At 34.1% G+C, this 25,430-nt stretch overlaps 1 long non-coding RNA gene across 3 annotated transcripts; it reads left to right on the plus strand.

The window, feature by feature from the left end:
* Window positions 1-24,586, plus strand: LOC128866925 (uncharacterized). 3 transcript variants are annotated; one of them, XR_008454970.1, is made up of 3 exons: window positions 1-882; window positions 8,762-8,814; window positions 22,410-24,586. It is a non-coding gene; the product is annotated as an uncharacterized LOC128866925 (long non-coding RNA). The 3 variants fall into 3 exon arrangements; XR_008454969.1 differs by having other exon boundaries at window positions 1-594; window positions 8,762-8,891; XR_008454968.1 differs by having other exon boundaries at window positions 1-594.
* Window positions 24,587-25,430: the final 844 nt, after the last annotated feature.

Consider the following 25,430-nt stretch of genomic DNA (forward strand, 5'->3'; position numbering starts at 1 on the left):
CCGTTCGCGTGACGGGTGTATTTAGGCGCATCAAACGGCGAGTAAAGCAGTGCAGCAGCAGCGTAGCGCAAAGCTGAGCTGAGCAGAGCAGTGTTGTGTGGAATATTAAAGCACAATAGTGAATTGGCTGTCCCGATAATCGTCAATGAGAACAGCTGATGGTTGAAATATTTTGTGAAAAAAACACGAGTGATCAAAAAAATTTTAATTTATACATTTGATGAAAGAGAACCAATCGCTGGTGTTTTCATGATTTTCGGTTTTCAAGATTAGCCTATAATTAAGAAAGGTGTTGCGGCAATTCTTGCAATGCGTTGCCGCAAAGCTGACCATTGTAGTGCGCTAACAACAGATGGTACATGACGACGTACATTAGTGGAATAATAAAAAGAAAATATTTACTAGCACCATGTGAATTATCATAAATTTGAAATAAGAATAATAACAAAATATGCAACAACCGACTATAGCAAGCGCACAAGAAAAATGTGAAAGTGTTAGTGACACATAAATAAAGATAAATAGCACATCCGTAGAAATCTCCAGCTTCCTGCGGAAGTCATTACGCTTACGAATGAGTTGGCGCATGTGAAAGTGAGTGTGCTGTTTTTGTAAAAAATACGTAAGAGTAAATACTCGTACGTGTGTGTGCACCTATAAACATCCATATGCTTGTAAATATTTGTATAAATCTATTGTCGTGCCCACCTGCAGGTTTCAGGCACACATGTGTACATACAAACTGATATAGTGAGATCCCGTGCTATGGCAGCAGCCATGGCGTATGAGCAACATATTTTATGCAATTTAATTTGCACCCAGTGCATATATGCGGACGCTCATGTGTATGCGTGGATGTACATATATCCGTGATTGTTTTATGTGCGTTTATTTCTTTTTCTGCTACACAATTTCTGCATTTTTACATTCTCTTACTTTAACTCATTTTTCTTATTTTTTAATATTCAATGAAGTGTGTGCTTTTTGCTCCCTTTTGGAGAACAAATTTACTTAGCTCTTGTTATGCTGTCTGCTGCCTTAAAGCTATTACTTAGAGAGTTAATCAAATAGGCTGACAATCAGTCTGTCAGCCAGTGAGTCAGTCACTCAGTTAAGCAGTTAAGGGAAAGTGCATGTAAACGCACTGGGCGGACTGAGGATTGCTGGTTGTTGTTTTGAGTTTTGGTAACATTATATTTTGCGAATATTTTAGTTATCTATGCCTTGTCTTTCTTTGTTACTAATATCATTACTTTATCTCTTCATCTATTTTTACCATTGATAAGGGAAAGATGGAATATCAAACTTGGTAAAACATAAATTTCTGCTAAAACTATTTTTTCCAATCGAAGTTTTGTAAATTTTGTAGCATTACTTTAAGTTCTTAAATTAATTTTATGATTCAATAAAAATAATAACATCAATAATTTGATAAAAAAGGGTTTTAAAAAAAGTGCTTTTATTTTAGATTTCGCCTATTTTTTCTCCTTTTATTAGCAGAAAGTGCAGACTAACTATTTATTATTTTGGTAGTTTCTGCTTCTCTAATTAACTTGTCCTACTTTTAGTATATTATTATTTTTAATACCTTCAAGAAGTGATAACCCTACTAATCTAAGCATGGCATGATAAAGAATGAGCTCCGAGCCTAGATGGGACTAATAACAGAGCACAATATATGATGACAAGGATGATATGCTGCTACTATAGGCATCGTACGCGATTCACGATATTGTTTGGACTAGACTTATATAGTACATTTTAGCATTTGTCTATACAAACTGCTAAGATTCATACAAAATTTGAGAAGCTTACAGAGGACTAATGTATTCCCATCATACCCATCTTTCCTTAAGTTAGGTTAGGTAGTGCTGGCTGATCTGTAAAGAGGTCTCACCCCTAGGGTTTATTGTGTTACCTGTGCTATGTATTTTGGAGTCGATGATATCATTTTTTCGAATTCATAAAGTGCGTCTTTGCGAGTTTTACTAAGCCATTCAGCTATATCCTTCAAGCATGGAAAATATGTTGACTCTATGCACATTTGTCAAGCCCTACAGAGAGCAGGGCTGTGGCGAAGTAGATATTCCAAAGTACCTCTAGCATTCCGTTCGTTGCATGTGTTACGCGCATTGCCCTGGAGTAGTCCTATTGTGGGGATTAATGTGTGGTGACACAGTATCCCGTCAGTACTCCAACCAATATTTTGCAGTCTTTTCTAGACAGTGATAATATAAACTTTGCAGTTTTGATATTCCAAGTCCTAAGCATTATTTTGGCAGTTTCGTACGAGGTTGAGTGTTCCCCTATCGACTGTGTTTTCAAAGCTACTATCCTCATTTAATTCCGTTTTCAGAAAAGAGAGTTATGGGTATATGTCTGACGTGCTCAGTGACGTGTTCGGCAATGAATACCTGTCTCAGTTCCTTAGTATCTTGGCATCTCATTGTTTCCCCAAAGTTCATTTATTTTTGATCTGCATTGTTGAACACTTTCCAAGTTATTGCAAACAGCCATAATTGCTTTAATAGCCGCTTGACTACCAATGAAATGTTTGTCCGAGCATTAAGAGGAGTTAGTTGAAGAGCTAATTCAACTGCTTTTGCTGCAGGATAGAAGCTTAAAATATACTACAGTAATTTGGTAGTCTGAAAGACTTTTTGGGATCAAATTGCTGTCAAAAGACAGCCGCTTCTACTCCTTCTGCCATTTTGGATCCATCTGTAAAGAAAATGTATGAATGGTATCTGGATTTTAGACCTTTTGTGCCATCCATTTTGCCCTATACTGACGCTAGGCTTTCGCACAAATTTAACTCGTGGAATCACGTGGTCTGAGCTTTGGACTCCAGAATATCGCTGTGACCAAAAAGGTTCTGTGAGAATCGTCCTGACATCTTCAGTCTTCGAGCAGATCATTTGGTTGAGTTTCTTACTTTAAACTTTATAGCCTCTGTATTGGAAAATTCTGGTTCTTCTCAATTCTAATTAATCTACGGTAATGAAAAGTAGACAACCGTGTTTTTGACCCTTCGTCCCATTTGCGCCACTAAACCATTGACTGAAATGAAAATGCCAATTTGCTACAAAATCAGTAATTCCAATTTAAGCAACAAAAAACGGGAAATTAAGTTAAAGTCTGTATATTTATAAAAATCAAATCAAACTACGTTGGGAACTGAACACAAAATACAAAAAAAAAATATTATTTTGCTTCACTTTTTGCACACAAAATGAATCAATGTTGTTATCAAAATTACACAAGGAACTGATGCGTGTTAATAGGTGGGTGTCTGAAAATTTATTTGTTCAATACCAGGTACTACTGCATATACTTTTTACTGATTCTTCGTTTGTGAAATGAGTTTGGGCTGGATTTTTATTTTATTTAAATCTAAATTAAATTAATTTTGTTATACTAAATTTTATGATTATTCTTACAACTTTAAAAAGTTTGAAACTTCAAAGCAGAAAAGACAAAATATTGCACTTTAATACGAATCAAATGGAAGTCAACCTAAGTGACAAAGCTTTTAAAGATCTTTATATGGTATGGGCTAACATTTATTTGAATTGTACGTCAGGATAGGTTGGCTGCTATTAGGATGGGTTGAGTTAAGAAAGCTGGCACTCTCAACGGATTTCATAGTATTTTTGGAAATCTTCGAAATTCTCAAAGTGTATTGGTCTTTCTGGAATTCAAAGAAAGTCTTGTCAAGTTGGAGATGGCGCACTTTTCCCACAGTAGGGCAGTGGCCTCAATAGTATTCGATACCCCTTTTCATTTTTGCAGCTTCCAGAAAAAAAGTATTAGAAAGCCAATTTGCCGTGATTATATTATTTTATTAGCCTAACTTAATCCTTGGCTGTTAGTGCCAACATTCTACTTACACACGAAACAGCTAAAGACTTCAAAAACTACGAGAGCAGTTATCCAATAATAACCTATTCCTCACTGATTGCAGCGAATACTTTTCACTAAATTAAAGTACTTGTATTCGCTTTTATTCATTGTTGAAACGATCAATAGGCTGAGAAGAAGGTGTAGCTTTAACGACTAGAGTATTGCACCTGGAGGATTGGCTTTCTTCATGAATGTTTTTTAATATTAATATTAAGATTTCACAAGAATAGGTGACTGGTGGCTGAGTTTTTGTACATAAATAAAAGAAATGCGTTTTATATTTTGCGCCCAATAACACCACAGAGCAAAATTTAATTATATTCTGGGTATTGGAAACAGCTAATTTATTTTGAATATTAAGTCATAAGTAAACAAGGAACTTCTCTTTTCTTCTGTGCTTTTAGATTTCGATATTGGAGTTTTAGTGAATAATTATTTAAAATTAATGTGTGCAAGTAAGTGAAAAAGGAAAAATATGGTCGTGATCCGCTATTCCACCAACTGATAAGCTATATTTTTTTCGAATAAAATTGTTAACAGGTGCTTTAGGGGTCAAAAATCAAATCTTAGAAAAAAATCTCATATTAAAAAAAAATATTATCAATTTTTAAAAATAGGTGTTGCCGTATTGATCATACGGTCTCTTTTTTTTTATAAGCATAATTTTAAAAAGAACATTTTTTTTTTATAATAAACAAAATTTAACAAAACTAAAATTCAATCTTTTTACTGCTTGAAAACTCTTCTGTGAGCCAATACGTGCAAGCTTGCATTGCCTTAGTGAAGGCTGGTTCATCTTCAGCAATTTATTTTCCTTAATTTTCCTAAAATTTCTGGCAAACAAGTGCCACTAAAAATTTATTGCTCTTAGTTTCTCTACTAGTACATTAGCGATTTGATCAGATTTTCCGAAAAAGCAGGCGGCTATTCATTTTTACGTACTTTCTCTACGAACCACTTTTCTGAGATTAGGCTCAACTTGGAGCATCCATAATGTCAATTGCTGTTTTATTTCCGACTCATATGCATAGATCCAAGATTCAACATCTGTTACAATTTCCTAGACTTTTTTCAACCACCGTTGCTGAATTTCTTTATTATTTTTCTACAATAATCGGCACGATTGCTTTTTCGGGCCGTTGCAAAATTATGCAATATTGAATGTATGCTAGGTCCTCTAATGTCCGGATACCTCTATCTCACGATATGTCACATGACGATCTTACGTTATTGACTGACGCACAGCATCGATTAATTTTAGCACAACAACTGCTTTTGGACGACCTTCATCGAATTCATTTTGTAAAGATCAACGGCCACGTTAGAACGCGTTGTGAGGTGCTTCGACGCCAAAAGTCCAGGTCAATTGATCTGTGCACTCCTGATTCGATAATGCGCATCGAAAATCGTAACGCACGTAAGGTTTCACGAGTTTGTTCCATTTTTTGTGCGAGATGAATTTTTCAACTCACTGAAAAAAGATCAAGTAAATCTTCTAAATTTACTGATACATGGAATATACTAGAGTACAGAGGCTCAACAACTAAGTTTTGTATCCATTATTTTGGAATGCCCACATTAATTAAGAGGTCAAATGAGAGCTTAACGCCACTAGGCACAAAATAATGGGTGAAACGTGCAATTCTTCTGTGAAAAAACAACTTCAGTTATAAGATTATAAGATAACAACAATGTTACGCCTTTGTAAGTAAGAGAAAACAAATTGTGAAGTAGCACTGTTTGGGCTTGCAAAGCGTAGCATATTTCAGTGTATGCTACTGTTTTGTCCTTACTTTATACTTAACCATCTGCTTCTTATGTTCCTCCTGGTGTAGTTGTAATAATTCTCTTCCCATTTATCTACATCTTGGGCTTCATGCTACTAAAAACTAATGTGGTATTAGTTGTCCTCATTTAAAACACTTTTTTCTAACTCTCCTATTCCAACACAGCGAACCGCAAAGAGCATTTCGCTGTTACTCCCCCTCTTCAACTATAACCGAAAGCGGATGCGGATGCGAGTTCATTGCTACTACAAAATAAACAACAAACGACCGCCGGGAATTGTGCGTCGTATGTACTTGTACTTTCATACATAGACACTTTTGCATATACCTATATCTTGGCACAGGTACAAATATATATGTTTGGAACTAACTCTGAGGCTAATGCAGTGCTTTGTCGCTTTAGTTACCATCTGAGACGCACAGTCTACTTATTTGCTATTGGTCTGCTGGCAACAACATCAAATGTTAATACGTTTATAAGTCACTTAGCTGGGGCGCATCAAAGCACATTTTTGTGTCGCCAGATATTTACTTTGCTACCTGCCGAAGTATACAGTGCGTATACGTAACTAGTTAGTCCCATGCTTCGTGTATATATTTGGTAAAGTGATAAGGTAGATATATATATATATATATGTGATAAATATTTATGGATTATACACTGGAGCTATGCACGGCTAAACAAATTTCTTAAATTTATTATAAATTTGCCAGCTGATCGCGGTAACTCTCAGGCGGAAACCCTTGCTATGAGGAAAGCAGATAAAAGATAATCGAAGGAAACTAAATTACCAAAACGGTAACCGAATGTGTCACATATCGCTAAAAAACAAGAAAAGTTCGCATATTCAAAAGGTGCAATAGTAAGTACTATGAACCAAGTACCATGATTAAGTCCCCACTTCGAGAACAATACTGGCTGCAAAGAGGTATATGCTTTTGCATCACGGGTGCCATGAGTTGAACATCCGGCAATCCCTTAAATGCTATGCTTGATTTCCTCACCTTGGATCTTAACAACTGGAAGCAATAAAAGCAATGTGTAGACTCCATAAATATATCCTTATGCACGAAGATGGACCTTCGGGGCACATACAAGTCTTTAAGATGCAGCCTGAGCAGTAATACTATTTCTGGCACTTCAGGACGACTATAGTTTCATTTGTAAAGAAATCTTATGCCACTGGAGTAATCCAGAGTGCATTCCAAGAACTTTGACGAATATTTTCTTAACCGATGTGTCCAAGAATGAAATAGGGTCTGGAGCCGGATGGTACACAAATGATAGTAGAAAGTATCACTATGCCATGGGAGAAATGGCAACGGTTTTCCAAGCTGAAATATTCGGCACTCTGAAAGTAGCAGAATGGATAATTGAGAAGAGATGGAGCGGGAAACAGATTGGAGTCTTCAGTGACAATCAGGCTGCACAAGAGATTCTGCAGAGCAAACTGCAAAGATTTTTCAGGAATGAAAGTTAGGTTCTGTTGCAAGACAAGCTTGTATTTATATTGATTCCAGGACTCTGCGGTGTTCAAAGGAATGAAATTCCCCATAAATTGGTCAACTCAGCGGTTATCCCACTGAGACCAGAGCCAATAATCGAAATCAGTTCTGCAGGAATCATGAATTGGATCAGCGATTATGTACGCTATTTAAATAAAGAGCGATTGTCTTGAATGAAGAATGCTGCAGAGCTGCAAAGTGTTTTGTGAAAAGCCCAAACAGAAAACTGTCGAACTTTCTTCTATAACTTGGAAGAATAGGCGTTCGCTTGATGGTCGGTATTATTACAGAGCACAACCCATGGGGTCGGCATATAACCACCATTGGAATCATTGAGGACAGGATTTGCTTGGTTTACTTAGAGGAGATTTGCCAAAGGATCTGGAAAATTCTCACTGGTCTAGTTACCTCTATGTCCTTATTCTATGCCATCTCTTTCTTTTTGTTACTTCTCTCCTATCTTCCTTGAATATCTACGATTTTACTTTCCAGAGTTTTAAGTAAAATGGGTTTTTTTAAGCTGAGGGTTTTAGTAGTTATTAAGTCCCACGGCGTTCTTGACTCAACTTTTTCAAATTTCAATTTCAAACACAAAAGAAGAGAAACGTTTTGCCATCTCTAGCATTTATTTGCTCCATAGAAAAGGAGGGCTCTTAGGTAATTGGAAGTCTCTAAATTTAGGAAGGTAGCTGGGGTTTCAAAAGCAAAACGAAAATCATGACTAAAAGTTGCGAAAAGCGTTGATACTGTTTCGCAATAAGTTGAGCGCAAGGATGGCCAAACATATCCTAAGTTACTGGAAATGACTTTACTCCAAAGTGCAAATATCAGCTGATAAAATAAATCAAAAATTATAAAATTGTATTGAATTGTATTGAAAATTATATTTAGAATTTGAAGGGAAAAACCAAAAAATTAGGAAATTTTAAAATATACTTCATTTCATAAGGGATATGATTGCACTATATGCATAACTTCTATCAAGCGATAGAAAAGTTTTTTCTAATAGCGATCGCTCCTCGGCAGGCAAGGGCACACAAATATATTTTTGCATAGTGGAAAAATATCAAGACACACACCACAAATAGGAGGAGTATCTCGCCCAAGCACCTCAAAGGGTTTAAGCGTCAAATTTTAATTTAGTTAATTTTAAGCATTTCATATGCTTATGCAAAATATTATTTAGCGCTGTTATCCCATATAATTAATCATAAATACTTTTTCCAATTTTTAAATAAAAAAAAAAAAAAATACTTTTACCAAAAATTTATTTATCATCACAGGGTAATATTTATTTTAGTGTTATTTGCGCTTTAGAGTTTGTGCCATCTAATTTTTTACTCACTTTTTCTTTGCTACAAAATTTGCGTAGCCAATTTTTTATTATATTTTTCTACTCAAAAATTTGTCACTCGTCCACAGCTCGTTACAAATTTATGCGTCTGCTCCTGTCACTATCTCATGCTATGCATTCTATTCTCTTACTGCTTTACTGCTTACGTCCACTATACTATCGATGTGAAACTTACGAATATATTTTCTGTTCTTCTTTTTTTCCATTTCAGTTATTTCTACTTCAAGTACTTTTGCAGATTGGATTTGTGCCAAAGTGAAGCATGTAAGCTGGCATTGCGTGGCAGTTGACCGAGTTTCTTGAATATTAACAGATATTTGTATATACCCGTACATGCTGGTGTATGTGTACTTAGTATAGCATTTTGTTTGTGTTTGTGTAAATGTCTATCATATCTCCAGTTATGACTATTTTTAAAAAATTCCAGCCACAGAAACTCAGGTTACTTTGCAGCTGCTGGTTGTAGAGATCAATGAAATCCGCAACTCAGGAATAAATATGCATAGATTTATATTAGAGTAGGAAAATTGAAGAGCGCTGCAGAAAAGACTAAAATGTAGATTTTTATAGTAATGAAAATCTGAAGAAAAAGTTTTTTGATTTGCGCTTTTCTTTACTTACTTTCTTATTACTTGTGAATTAGCCTCAAAAAAAAAAGAAGAGAAAATTTGCATTTTATCCTGGGTTGATATGTTGGCAGGAATTTTTGGTTTGTTTTTTTTTTTATTTTAAAGAAAAAAGTATAGTGGCTCATATTTAAATTTCCTTTGCACCAATTGAAATTGCGATTTACCTCACTGAAGGCTTTACAAAATAAAGATCAACAGGATTATTTATTTATGTTATAAAATGTATAGCCAGTACTCAACATTTATTTTTCATATGGAAGGGAGTTCTCAACACCGTCAAGAAAAAAAATAAAAAAAGCAACGCAATTTTTCAGCTACTTCAAAGTTACAAAATTCAATGGGCTATAAAACGGGTAATCAATTTTTTGAATTCTAAAAAAAACTTGTGATTTTTGATGGAAATTTTTGGATTTTTTTATATTTGCACAAAGTTTTCAAATTAGATTTAAATAGTTTTTTTTTATTTTTATAGCAAAACCATCAAAGTTAAGTAACAACCAAATAAATTGCCAATAAGTCTTTGTGCTTTAGTTATTTACGTAGTGCAATATACCTGAATGGATTGGTGCGTGACTATCATTCAGAATTCGGAGTACTTTGGTTCGAATCTAAGTGAAACTCCAAAATGAAGAAAACCCTATTTCTAATAGAGGTCCCCTTAGGCGGGCAATGGCAAACCTCCGAGTGTATTTTTGCCATGAAAAAGGTCCTCATAAAAAATAGCTGCCGTTCGAAGTCATCTTAAAACTGTAGGTTTAACATTTGTAGGTCTAACATTGTTATTGTACTATTATTTAACTCTTAGTACCTTTCGAGATTTAAAATAATGAGTTCCAGAAGAAATAAAATATTTATGTGGGCATAAGATATTTATCAAAATTTTTGATTCTTGGAGGAAATAAAAGTGCATTAATATTTTAAGCTCGTAGGTGAACCACCCTGATTGTTTTATATATTGTTTTATGTTTTTTTTTTAGAGCTGCTTTATACTATATACATTTTTACCAATAAATTAAGACTAGCTTAAACTAATTACTAAGGATGATCGAAAAATAGTTGCCAGTGGCATGTCAATAGAGTGCAAAGGACATAAAAAATGCAAGACAAAATTACTTTGTGTGAAGTTTTCGCTTGCGAGGAAATCAAAATATATAGATTTGCATCGTAACGCGCCCACAATACTGTCATGGCTTGAATAAAAGTAGTTTTCTTTATAATTGCATATCTTAAAAGTTTGGCTTGTAAACATGACAAGTTTGTCATTTTTGTATTAAATGTTAGTTGGCAACGCGGTTGAAAAAATAATTCTGGTTTAAAGCTTGCGGTTGGATACAGTTTGATATTATTGTGATATGGCAAAATTTTAAATACTTTACGCTAGATGACAACCTTATGCAAATATTCTCAAGAAGAAAATCTATCCATATAAGTCTAAGACTTGATAAACCAGCCAAATCAGATATATCAATCATTCGCTTAATAAATAACACAGGCCGATACTATTTTCATCATTACTTTTACATCCGGTTTTTAAGTGTCAAATTTTGTTTTCTTTTAAGCTACTTATGAGTGGTTAGAGAAACTTTGTTTTTCATAAAAATTTGCTTTTATAATAAGTGAAAAAAGTAACTTTCGTCCTAATGCTTAATTTTATTTTCCACGTACAAATAGTGTGCCTGTTTTTGTAAAGTAGTTCATGCTGAAGTTGGGTTACGATTTTATTACAAAACCCTTGAGAATAAAATATGTAAATTAAAATAAAAAATGTTATCTGCATGCAAAGCATATGAACAATTGAGTAATTTGGGTAAATCAAAGCAATAAATAATGTAAAGTAAAACACCAAGAGCCGATCAGTGGGGCATTCCATAAGGTAGTTCGCCCATGTCAGAGTATTCACCATTCAGAGGTATGCAAAAGTAATGATTTTTTAAAAAACAATTTACAATATTTACCAAGGGTAATGGAAATTTTAAATTTACTAATTTCTTAACAAGTCTATTGCGATGTCGAATCAAAAGCTATCTCAATGTCAATAAGCATTAAACCGGTTGTTATCGAAATTAGATTTGACGTGATTATAAATTCGTTTAATTTGATGAGTCATACCATGGTGTTGTCAAAATCCAAATTTCTCCGTGCGTATAATCTTATGGGTGTCTAAGAACAGAGATATTTTATTTTTAATATTTTTTTCAAAAATCTCGCTTAAGCGGTTATATACCTTGTGAGCCCGAAAAAATGGACGATTGTCATAATTTTTTTTAAATACGTTTCAGAACTTTTATTGAAATGAGGCATATATCATACTGAAGGCTAACTCACGCAGAATACATTTTGGTGTTTTTATTTTAAAAAATGGTATTATTTATTGTTGATATCGCCCCTCCCCCGAAACGCCGTTCTTTAGAAGAGCCTTGCGGTGATCACGGTAGCGCATGAGCAGCTCAATTCAAATCGAAAAAATTAAGTGATTATTGTAGAAAAATGCTCTTTTGTGAATCTGAACGGTTTATTTACCAAATAATTTTTTTCTCGATATGAAAATCGCTTTGCACCAAAAAAACGATTTTTGAGAGGTTGAAAAATTAAAAAAAAAAATAGTTGCAGCGAACTATGAAAATACTTATAAAAAGTGAACCGTTCAGATTCACGAGGTTGTAACTTCGAATAATTAAAAAAAAAAGTTTATGCAAATTGGTCGAACAGTTTTTGATAAATAATGATCACCGCGATGGTAATTTTTGAAAAACACGACTTCGAGATAATCGCGTCTAAAGTTTCGCGTGCACTTTATTTATGGATAAGGTCGCGCGCTTCTACAATCTGTAACTTTCGTTATAGTGCTCCGATCTTTATGATTTTTTGAATTTATGTTTTTAAAATGATGTACTTTTAGAATATGTTATACAAAAATTTTTGATTTTTAGCCCAACACAAGCTGCTTAAAAGACTGATAGCTATTCAGCTTTGTTTGCTGGCTTGCTCGGCTGGCGAATTGGAATTATTTTCGCTGTTTTCCACGCTTTGGGGAAATTTTGTAATGCCATGCAAGAATTTATCAAAAAAGTAAAATATAACACGGCCCCTTTAGGTAGTTGCCTGAGGATAATATTTATTATGCCATTATGTCATGCAGATTTCCACAGTTGTGCGTCATGCAGAAGATCCTAAACATAATCTGAATCCACGAACTCAGATATTGGAGTGTCTTCATCTTGCGAATTTAGTTGATTTATAACTGCATGAACTAAATTTGTGTGGGACTTCTAGTTGATTGGAGAAGTTATCAAAATTTACTTTTGCCGAAAAGACAGCATTTTTTTTAATTTTAAAAACAGGTTACTGATTTTTCGTAATTAATTTATAAATACTAATTTTAAACATTTTGCTGACAGTCAAATTATTTTTAATTCGGGAATAGCGATAAATAATAGCATACATATGTAAAATAAACAAACAAAAAATTCTGTTCAAAATTGAGCATTTTTAGAGGTTTATTATTATTATTATTAATTTTATTTAAAATAAGAAATAAATCACAAATTTTATATTTCAATTTCTAACATTAGCAGCTGAACGCACTTGGCCAGACTTAAATTCTCTTATGCTGGTATAGACTTTCAGTTAACATCTTCAGAATATACTTAACGACGTAAAACATGCGAAAGCAAACTTTAAAAGCTTAGAATGAGTAATTGGGTGTTTTTCGATACCGATGCAATAAAATGGAAAATCAGTAAAAAAATTGTTTATCGACCTGTGTAATTTATATCAAGATAATCAACACACTAGTTGTGTCTAAGCCAAAGCTCAGAATTTCTATTCTATTTTTATATTTTTTTATGCAAACAATGATGATGACAATGATGAGTTCGCAAAAATTTATGTTTGCGTAACTCAGCTTGGTAGCTTGTGCGCGTTTTACGGTTTGATATATGTATATATTTTACTTAGTATATACTCGAAATGACACCCTGAAGCTAAGAATTAAATAATAATTTTATATAAAGTATTATTTGGGATCCACACAAATTTTAGTAGAGCACAAAGTGTGATATTAGTATTGCAGAAATGTTGTTCCAAATCGTAAAATACTTTTAGATGCTTTCATTAAATAGAATAGGTTATACATAATTATGCATTTTATGATAAAAGACTTGGTGGCAATCCAAAGTATGTTCCATATCCAAATTATAGCATTTTATACATATTATTTGCAAACAGCGGGAAAGAGGTTAACACTTTATTTCAATATACCCTGGAATATTATCAGATTAAATAAATTTAGGAATCAAAGTATATTAAACTATAAAGTTTCTCCCAAATCATAAAAGGCGTTAACGAAAAAAAAATTCAGATTGATATTTACACCTGTTTTTAATATTTCCAGAATTTAAGGGGGGAGCCTGGTTTATAAGTTCAAAAAAATCAATTTTTTTTCATTTTAAGCGATTCCTAATATATTTCAGAATGTTCACACAAAGTTACAGAGCCTAATTCTCAATATTTCCGTAGATACAAAGCCAAAGGTAGGCGAGCGTTAGGTAGTTACGCTGTCACCGGACAGCTCTGGTACAAACTTTATCTGCTTTTCTCGACTTTTCATTTTTATGATTTCTTTGAATTGGCGTACATGAATGAAAAAAAAACTAATGAACCTTTTGAAATGAATCATAGCTTGTTCCCTTCAGTATTAAATTCTCTTCTATTTCAACTAACAAAATAGATAAAAAATTTTTTTTCAAGATTTTTATACCAAGTTGAAGTGAATTTTTTTTATAGAAAGGCATTTTTTTCTTTAAAACGTCCAAAAAGTTGAAATTTTGGAATTTCTCTCAGTTTTCTTAGTTCATCTAGAATAAAAAATCATGATAATTAGAAATCCATTTGAATTTTTTGCTTTAGATAATAATTACGAGCTGTATCTTTTACGCCAGTTGGAAACTCCAGCGTTGCAGCGCTCTACTAATTTCTATGTTAAACATTTTTTTCAACTTATTTTAACCAGTACACAAATTTTGTATACCTTTTAAATGTTCATTAAAAGATAGAAAAAACTTTGCAGCGCTAAATTAATTTTTTCCTAAAAAAAAATCGGAAAGAGATGCAATTTTTAGACCTCATAAACCAGGTTCCCCCCTTAAAACAAAGATCAGAAATATTTAACAATTTTAGAAATATTCTGGGTATGTCGTTCTAAAGCCCTAAAGCCCATTCAATATATGTATAAGAAAAAGCAAGTTTCAAGTGGATCAGAATTCTCTTTAGTTTTGATTTTTTTTTTGCTCAGTTGTTGCGCATTTTCTTAGGTCAATTTGGGTTGAGCTAGTCGACTTGCAGTCATGCAAAGACCGGTTCCGTCCATAACGATACCAGTTTCCTCAAGAAGCTGCTTAATTATTTTAATACTAATAACTTTGATAATAATTTTTTTAAATGTGTTACATTTTTCTGACTTTTGTGTTAAGTAATTTGACCTTTACTGCAGGCATTTATAAAAAGTCATTAAACAAAGAAATAAAGTTACTAAAATTGGGTAATGCCCGCCTGATTTTTTTAAAACAGATATTATTTTAATTATATGAAAAAGAAGTGGCAGCTCTGGAATCTTTTTCTAAATTTTGAAAGAGATTTGGAGTTTGAGTTTTATGGTTTTTGCTGCAGACTGCACTATACAAAATAACTTATATTAAAAAAAATGACTAAAACTTGGTAATTGGTCGCACAACTATGATATTATAAACGCTTTTCCAATAACAGGTGTTATTTTGAATAGCCCGCTATTTCGGTAGATGCCACTTTTGAAGCTGTCTTTTTTTGATATTTGACAACCAGAAACTATGTCATTAATAAAAATGGAACGATGCACGCTTAAACCAAACACTAAAATTATTAAAATTCACTATAAAAATGGTGAAAATTTGTCAGAGACGGTTCGTAAAACTCGAACATTTTTGGGTCATAGTGAAGCATCTTGTCGGACCGCAATACAGAAATTGGTGAAAAAATTCGAGCTGTTGAGACAAGTTAGTGATGGATGCGAAGAATAAAACCTGTGCACGCCGCTCAAGAGCAGCCGAAAATATTGCTGTTGTAGCCGAAAGTGTTGAAGAAGACCCAGGTTTGTCCATTCCTCGTCGTTCTTTGGAATTAGGCATTTCACAAACGTCATTACACCGTATTTTGCATAAATATTTGGGTCTTAAGGCTTATAAGGTCAAGTTAACACAAGAACTTAAGTCGGCCGATCATCAGCAACGTCGGGTCTTTGCTGATTGGGTTGTTGAAACGCATGAAAATTCTCCGGAATTCCATCGAAAAATCATCTTGGGTGATGAGGCCAATTTTCACCGAGGTAGCTTCGTCGGCAAGCAAAATTGTCGGATCTGGGGCTCAGAAAATCTAAGAGTTATTATTGAAAAGCCTCTCTATCCTCAAAATGTGACTGTTTGGTGCGGTTTATGGTCCGGCGGAATCAAGGGACATTATTTTTTGGGAAAATGAAGCTAGAGAAACAGCTACGGTGAATGGATTGCGCTATCGAAAGATTATTAACGATTTTTTATGGCCGGAGTTGGATGGTATTGATCGGGACAACGTTTATTTTCAACAAGACGGGGTCAAGTCTATTAAAAAATTCCTATTCAATATCCATTTTCAATTTAATTAATTTGAAATAGGTAGCAACCTTGTGCAAATATTCTCGGGTTAAAAGGCTATCTAAATATCAAACTCGGAAGCCATTGGATGTATATGAATTTGTAGATATTGCAATTAATAAGAGAATAATAATAAAATAGAATGAATGCCATTTTCGCTATCAGTTGCAGTGTAAGAAAAAACTCAACTTTAAAAAAACCGCCCAAAGTTTCGACCAACCCTCGTGCATATCCTACAGTTATTGTTATTTACATTTGTGTATGTATATGTACTTGTAAATGTTTGGGACTATAAAGCGTTTTGCGTATCCCCATACACGAACACTTCGCTAGCCTGCTTTAATGCTTTATTTTGATTGATGAAATACCAGTACATCCACACTCCAAAGCAAGCGAAATAAAATACAAGCTTTTGTTTTAATGTATTTCACGAATGGTTGCCGATAATTCAGCTACATTTCAGTACACCACCAACACACATCCATTCACAGATTTAACAAATATTCTTCAAGTCAGCCCCGTCGCCGATAAATGCGTATTTCCTTATGGCGCAACCAAAGCCGCATATGGCATGATGAAAATAAAGGGCGAAATAGAAAATCATGTGGTTGTTTTTAGGAAACAAAATTCTCTGCAAACAAACCACAAACTAAATTTTGTTATTTCTGTTTTTCAAAGCAGACCAAATGAAGCATGCCCATAAAATTTGGTATTTTGTTACATTGTGTTTAATTCGGTTGGTAAGATGGCATAAAATGCGGTTTCTTCCTGACGAAAGCATTTTGATTTATTCGCAATGTTCTTGGAGTATAAAATAAAATTGAATGTTGTATTCGCTAACAAAAATCCATAAAAACCGCAGCATGAAAATATGAGGTAAACATCAATATTGTTTCTCACATAAAAATTAAGTTCTTCAGACTTTCTGCTTTCATAAATATTTTCAGTTCACAACTGAAAGAGCTACTTCTTTATTTTTTCACGCCAAATAGGTTTAAAAAACTGACAGGACACAATTGAAAGTTTTGACAAATATACAAATGTCGAGTAATATAAAAGCAATCAGGCTATTTTAGTTTAAGTTAGGTAAAGGGATCTCACTCATCTAAAGGTTCACTCATTGAGTACTTAAGCACATTGTATTCAATCAAAAAACAAACAAAAATTCTCCCAGTCGCTGTTGTTGTTGTAGCAGCACGAGCACAACCCAAACATGTTTCAAGAATGCTATTGCAGTCATAATCTTTGGCCGGATAGAAATCCGGGTCGTTCTGGTAACGCAAAGACATCCCCTTCTTTACACGTCTCTGAACCATCGCCAAATGTAAATAATCGTAAATTTATTAATTAAACTTTCCATGTTCTTGAAGAGGCGCATTCTTCAACTGGAATATTGAATGAAAGCTACCTTTTTGTCATCTCTACAACTTCTACAGATGCGATTTTAAAGAGTTTAACTATTCCATTGCTTGAATATGACCGCCGCTACTACGAGTTACATGAATCATTCGAGCAGTGCAATTTTTGACTAATTTTTCCCAATAAATCTGAATAATAAATCTAAATGAGCCGAATTAGAAAAAATTGAGCCACAATTCTTCCACAAACTGTATTTAATAAGCACGTAAGCCATCACTCTTACGTTAAACTTTCCTCGTACTTGAAGGACAAAGACCAACAAGTTGAGAATGAAGACGAAGCGACATTTCCCTGTCTTCTTCAACATTTCGCTCTATGAACTTCGTGGTACCGCTCAATTCTCTTGCCATATCTGTACTGCAAAAAATAGATGCTCCTAATAAGGGATTTATGCAAAAATTAAAAAATTGTTTATCCGCTCAGATCGCAGCCGTAGTGGTAGTTAGCATACAGATTACCAATCAATCTCATGCAAAAATTTTAAATTTGAAATTCATTTTTAAAGTTTATATTTAGATGCTAATTTTTAGATGACATTTGCACGCTCTTCCGAGTCCCCTCTTCTCGCTTGAAAATAAGCGTCAATAAGCTCGGCTCGACTCCGCTCGGCATCAGCGCTCACTCTGCTCGCACCCTTATGGCGCGGGGATTTTGCATAAAGAATCAGCCTTATGTGAAACAATTTGTAGCATTTTTAAATAGTGCACGAATTCTACTTACCATTTTTTAAGCCATCCGAGAGGTGCAGAGATGTGTTAGACAAGCATTTGAATAAAGGGTCAACTAGGTGTCAGTAGTGAATAATTTTTAGATATAAATATGTTAAATCTTGAGAACGGATAAGCGATTTTTCACAATGATTTGGGCAAAATTATTTTTACCATTTATTTATTTTTTTCTTTTTTATTTTTGTGTTAAAGTAAAAAGTAAAAATTAAAAAAAAGTAAAAAAAAGTAAAAGAGAAACCAGGTAAAGCGCATTTTTGAATTTCATACAAATTCCATAAACTTTTCATGCTAATTCCATGGATTTTCCTTTCAATTTCTAAAAAGATTTTTGGCATTCAGTTATAAAGCTAATTAAATCTTAATAATGGTTAATGGTGGTAAAGGGTTAGGGTATGGGCCTTTAGCACTGCGACCATATTGATCTATTGTGCACCCTATTGACTGTTAAGTATGCTTATGAATTGTACCAGCTCCTTCTGAGCGAGTGATTGAAGGTCTTCATCTGTAAGCATGCACTTTTTTAAAAACTTTTTCCTTCTATGCGTCAACCCCGGACATTCGATGATAAGATGTTCTATGGACTCCTCATCTTCGCAGCAAAATCTGCAGGTGCTGGTGTTAGTTATGCCTAATTTATGCAAGTGTTTGCTGCAGGTGAAGTGACCCGTGAGGGCGCCTGTGAGAGTGCGAATGCTCTTTTTGTTTAACGTGAGGGCCATGTTAGCTCTTTTAGCATTGAAACTTAAGAACTTTTTGAAGTATCTAAGACCCTCTACGTTGTTCCAATGCTGATTTAATAGAGTTTTGGCCCAGCATTTTACTTTTTGTTTTAGGCTGTTTTTGTTAAATCCAAACATGAGACTAGGTCCGATGAAATTTATATCTGCCCCTTTTTGGCTTGAAAGTCTGCCTTTTCGTTGTCGTCATATCCCTCATGTTCTGGTATCTAAATTAATGAGACATTGTTTTTGGATGCCAGGTTATTGAGTGCCTTGTGGCATTCTAAGAGAGTTTTCAGTTGTAGGTATAGCTATCTAAAGCTTTTAGAACTGATTGGCTGGCCGAGAGTATTCTAATCTTTACTTTCTTGTGCTTTCTACGTTGCATGATATTTGCTGCTTCCATTATGGCGTATAACTCCGCTTGGAAGATGGTGGTGTCCCTGGTGAAAGTGAATGATTTGTGGATTCTGGGTCCCACTACTCCTGCTCCTACACCGTAAGGTGTTTTTGATCCACCAGTGTACCATTTTTGTGAATCATCATTCATCCATTTTGGGTTGTTTTCCACTCGATCATCTCAGGAAAGGTAACTGTGTATCCTTTTGTGAAACAGAGCATTGGGTCAATGTGGTCTGAAACTTGAGCCATGCTTATGGTGTTTTTGATTTTATTTAGGAAATTTGAAATTTTCTTTCATGTGTAGCATGAGTGCTTGCGTAGCTGCTTCCTCTTGGATTGCTATATGAAGTGGTGGGAGATTAAGGAGTGCTTCCATGCCAGCTGTTGGGGTAGTTCTCATAGCCCCTATGATGCATAGGCAAGCAAGCCTTTGTACTTTTCCCAGTTTGGTTATCACTGTTTGTTGGATAGATTTGCTCCACCATACTTGTGTCCCATACAGTATGATTGGTCTAACCATTTGGGTGTATATCCAGAGGGCCATACTAGGGCTGAGGCCCCAGGATCTCCCTAGTAATTGTTTGGTTGCCCACAAGGATTTCGTGGTTTTTTTTGTTATATTATTTATATGTGATTCCCAAGTGAGTTTTTTATCTAAGGTTAAACCTAGATATTTGACCTCTTCCTTTAGTTCTATCACTGTTTCGTTTATTTTCAATATAGGAAACTCCAACTTTCTTTTTCTTGTGAAGGGGATAATTGTGGTTTTGTTAGGGTTGATCGACAACCCTCCTTTTTACACCATTCCCATGTTCCGTTCAAGGCATTTTGCATTAAGTCTGTTAGTGTCCTTTCATGATTGCCTTTTATTATTACAGATATGTCATCTGCATAACCAAATCTTAATATAAGTTGCTAAAAAATCCTGTTAATTTTTACAAATCGTTTTTCTTGAGGGTGATGCTCCATATAAAAATCTGTGCTGCTTGCGTTGTTTCATACTTTTCTACACCAAATGCTATTGAACGCTAGAGAAAGTACTAACCAGTCCCAATTTGTTGAAATTGTCCCCATTGAAGACAGTTATGGGAACTCAAAAATAAATGATATTGCGCTTTCTATACTATTACGAAGAATATAAAAGCAAAACAGCAGTAAGAAAAATTTTGAAAAATTGCAAAAAGACTGTGTAAGTCGAACAGAGCAAAACACAAAGGAAATTCAATAAGTGCTCAGAAATTAAGAGTTAGTGATATATATGCAGTTTTACTCATAAATAATCGCTCTTTCTTTATTTAGGACTCAGAAGTTAAACTTGGTTATTAATTTTCCCAAAATAGGGCAATAAAAATACAATACAAATGTAAGGGTTAGGTAACAAAACTAAAGAAACTAAAAAATACAACGCAAATAGCTTACATTTTTTTCTGATTTCCCTAGAAAAAAAGAAGTTTTGTTTGAAGTAAGTCACTGGCCTTAAATGATTTTCCGATAGCACCAAATTTTAAAACTATTTGCTAACTAGAAAGCTTAATCTTTGCACATAAAAATAGCGCCAAAGTGAAGGCTAAACAGAATTATAAGTCAGAAATTAGCAAAAAACAAAAAATTTGTTACATAGTTTGGTAATTTTTCGTCTTTTGTCGATAGGTGCTCGATACTGTAAATCCGCCTTTTTTGTTTTTCTCTATCATGCTAAGCTTTACTTTAAAGGACTTGAATTTAACAGTTGGATTCCAGCATTAATGAAATTGCAATTACGTAACAATTGTAAGAATTGTAAAAATTAAATGATATCAAAGAGACATATGGGTGTCCAATGAAAAAGAAATGCAAAGAGCCTTCAAAAATATTGATGTATTGCTTATTGTGTTTTTCATCAGAATATATGCCAAAATATGTGTTTTTTTAATTATCCTTGTTCAATATATTTCAAGAATTCCATGGGATTCATTCCAAATAAGCGATGTGAATAATTTGTATTGTAACTCTATTTGTGCTTCTTTAAAAGAATCAGCAAATACAAAAATGTGAAAGAATATATAATGCACATTTAAATACAGGGTGACCGATATGAAGTGTTACCTATTCAAAACACCATGACTTTTTTGTGTGAAATTAGTTTTTATTGATTTCAAAGACAAAATTGTTGAAAAATTATAACAAATGTTCACTTTAGCTCGATATGACCACCTTTTGCCTTGACTATAGCCTTCAAACGGTCAAAAAATGAGTTGCATGCTGCACGAATGTGATCTTGAGGTATTTTGGCCCATTCTCGTATAATCGCTTTTTTCAGCGCATCCATACTGGCTTGCGCTATTTTCAGTTCTTTGGCTATTTTTCTTCCACTTCGACGTGGATTCGTTCAAGTCGAGTTTTCACTTTCCGAACCATTTCTGGCGTTGTTGCGGTTCTTTTTGGTTCATCTCCATGGCGTTTCGCAATGCTACCAGTATCATTGTAACATTTTATAGTGCGACACACAAACATTTTATTCACTTTGAGGTGACTGAGCTCACGAAGAATGGCTGGTTGTGAATTTCCAGCCAAAATATAGCCACACTGTTACGTTTGAATTCCACCACAAAAAAAAAAAATCAACAAAACTAAGACGCAAATGCTTTTGATGGCTTATAAACAATATATTGAACCGTCATTAGATCAATTTTGACGTTGATGTCATGAGCTGTTTTACAGATACAAGCAATGTGAAGTTGGTAACACTTCATATCGTTCACCATGTATAGGCAATACAAATTTAAAACTTTCGCTTTTAAGGCTTTTTGTTAAAGGATTGTACTCAAATTGATTTCTTTGATTCAAAGAAGTTCAGATGACGTTTGCGTTTGCGAGTAAGTTGGCTTAAGTCTCTGTGAATAAGACAATCAATCAACCAACTCTTCTCACATATAACACGCGCTCTTCGTTTTGCGGTTCTACCATTTATTCGATGTATTTATCGACACTTTTTTCCTGTTAGCGCAGCTTGCCGGAGGGAAATCAAAATCACTATTTCAAAAGTAAATTTACATATACACCCTCATACAGCGAAAGGTTTCCATAGTTTCAGATACAAAACTGTGATAGTCTAACGCTTTACGGTTACCCAAGAAATACATATTCACATTGTGTATCCCTTTAAAAAATATTTTTGAGCCCTCGCATTTTATTCTTTGATACCCATAAGCCAATGTGGTATAATTTGTGTTATAATAAGAAATATTTAGGTAGTGAAAAAAATTCAATATTTGTATGAGTTCTAAATTTTTATTATAAACCTTTCAACTAATACTTCAGGTGCCACGGAGAGCTGACAGTACGTTGGAAACGTCATTATGCATTTAAAGAACCTTCAACTCACATGAAAATCAACTCTGCTAAAATCACACCAGCTAATAGCTAACGTATGTTTAAAAAGTAAAATAAAATAAAGAATAAAACAAAATCTGAAGAAACTACAATAATAAACTGTGTCATATGCACTGAAAATTAAGCAACACACAAAAAAAAAAATCAAATAAATCATGGCAACAGCAGCCAACTGTGAAAATTCCCGCGAGTCGGAAAAAGTGAAATTGTGCGCGAAAATTTCGAATGATTACTTTCGATAAACATAAAATCATCAAAATTTGTGTAGATTAAAAACGGTGCAAATTCACTGAACAAAGAAAAAAAACAAAGACAAAGAAACAACTGCCATAGCGAAAAGCGGCACATTTAAATATTTGAAACAAAAAACCAAGTGGAACAAATTTGGCAAAAAATAAAAACAAAAAAACGAAACTAAATGAAATGCAAAAGTGTTGTCGTGCAACAAACCGCGTAAAAACATGCGCGAGTGCTTGAAAACTTGAATATCAGCGAAGCGAAAACAAAGAAAGTCTTTGCTACACTACATTTTAAATGGAAAAGTGAATGAAAAAAGCAAATCGAAAATCTAGTTCAGCAAATTGTGAAAATGCTTTGCCAAGCACAAACTATCGGAATTGTGGTGACTTAAAGGCGTGCTAGCGTTGCAAACTGTCGTCACGTAAAACTATGCGCTAATATCCAAATATATACGTATAGATGTGTGTGTGTGTGTACGTATACGTGTTCGTGTCTGTGTTCGTGTCTGTGTTCGTGTCTGTGTTCGTGCGCTCATACTCTTTTGAGACTTTGACAGCAGTACCAGAGCGCGTTTAGCATAAATAAAATATTTTCGATAATTTCAATGCATACATTTTGAATGAAACAACAACAACACAAGCAGCTGAGCTAAAAATTACTGAAATTTGTGACATACACACATACGTAGGTAGGTATACGTGTGCGTGCAAGAGCATTTAACAGACGTTGAAAATGTGTAGCATATTCCCAGGCGCGCTTATGTATGCACATAGATGAGTTTGTGTGAAAATGCTAAAATTATTTTCAACTAAATATTGCCCCAGCAACAATGCAAACAACAAACTTGTAGTGGTAAAAAATAAATGAACGAAAGAGTATTTGCATTTCCACACATGCACAATTTTCATTTCATGTGTTCGTGTGCATGTGTGTGACATGCTCATGTGCAGAATTAGTGCTGAGTATAGCTGACAAGGCATTCGATGATTCCTGTGTTACCCAGCGAAACGCGTTCGCATAAGGAGGTATGCGCGCATATACAGATATGCGCATACATACATTTGTATATGTGTGGGTGTGTGCTTCAATAATGCAACAGCCGCTGAAATGTGGCAGCAGCTGCTAAAGCGTTGACAATTGCAAATTTCCTATACATACATATATATACATGCGTATGTATTCAAGTGGATATGCGCAGATAGTTGTCAAACTGACATTCAAAATAACATACACACATACACGCAAAGACAGCAGCATAGTTGAAATCATTAATAATAAAATAGTGAGAGAAAAAGTGGAATATGCTGGAAACTATGTCAATGTCATGAAAATAAAAATAAATGAAAACAAACACACAAATAAAAAAATTAAAAATTCGTTCTAGGGTCTTCTAGCTTACCACCAGCGGTGCTCTGAACTCCCCTGAACAGCTCTCGTTGACCTTATTGCCGGTCATGTAAACAGAAAAAAACTCGACAAAAGTGCGCTAGTGCTTGGAGTTGGGTAAACAATAATTTGTAAATTTGTGGCAAAAGTTTTATGTTGGTCAACAAGTGAAGGTCCAAGTGCAAGTTCAACAAAGAAGAATATAATGCACACTGTAGAAATAAAAACTGAACAAAAAAACAAAAAAAAAATAAGAAATTAAAAAAATTTAATTAAATCCAGCACAACAACATAGCGGAATTGCTCAATTTTAGCGAATTAGAATTGAGTGCTCTTCAAAGAGAATTCATAAGAATAAAGTAATCAAATTTCGCAATCCAACATGTTCACGCAGCGTAGGCCGAGTGGCCAGCAGACCGGCAACAATTTGCTGCGCATCACTATGATGATAGTCTTCGGTTTGGCGAATCTAAATAATGGTGAGTGTTGGGAAATTTTTAATCTATTTTGCATAGGAATTAAAATTTTGAGCAACGCAGCGTAGGAATTTCAAATGACCCCTGGAAATTTCGTTAGCTAACCCAGATGCTCAACTAGCTGGTGAATATAAACATGAGGTGGTTTTATATATTTTATGGCCCATTTCTATTAATAATTAATTTACACGTGCGGCGTTTAAAATTCAGTAAAATAGCACAAAGAGAATATTTGAAAATTTCATAAATTGTTTATGAAATGATTTTCATAGATGTGACACTCAAATTACCGTAGCTGGCAAATAAAAAAAATGTTGACCGATTTTCTACGAAAAATTTACACTAGAATGCGGTTATGAAATCTGTCATCTGTTGTCAAAGAAATACAAGTTTTTTCGATATTAGAATGCATTTTGTTTCTCACCTAAATGCACCAATTCATGAGCAACCATATAACGTAAGTTTAAATTTTTTGAATTCTCAAAATGTGAGATAGAAAGGAGTATTGGCTACATTGCTTTCTCTAACATGGGTCATTAGCTCCACCCGAAACTACTCTCGTCAATAGTGACTACTGCCCAATACTATATAGGATTTCGAGACGAAGTAATGGTACTTTTTTTTTAGAATGAGAAACAAATAATATTCGCAGAAAAAAAGAGCTAATCAGATGCTTCTGATGTAGAAAATTTAATTCCACTTTAAGTGTGCAGACATATGAAAAACTTAATCATTTTTCCGTTCTTATGAAATTTTTCACCCCACTAGTTGAAAACGCCATCCGCTTACTTGTTATTTCTTTCATTTAGGTATTACACCTTTTTTGATAGTTGATAAGACATATTAG

The sequence above is a fragment of the Anastrepha ludens genome, chromosome 6, assembly GCF_028408465.1.
Source record: "Anastrepha ludens isolate Willacy chromosome 6, idAnaLude1.1, whole genome shotgun sequence".
NCBI lineage: Eukaryota > Metazoa > Arthropoda > Insecta > Diptera > Tephritidae > Anastrepha > Anastrepha ludens.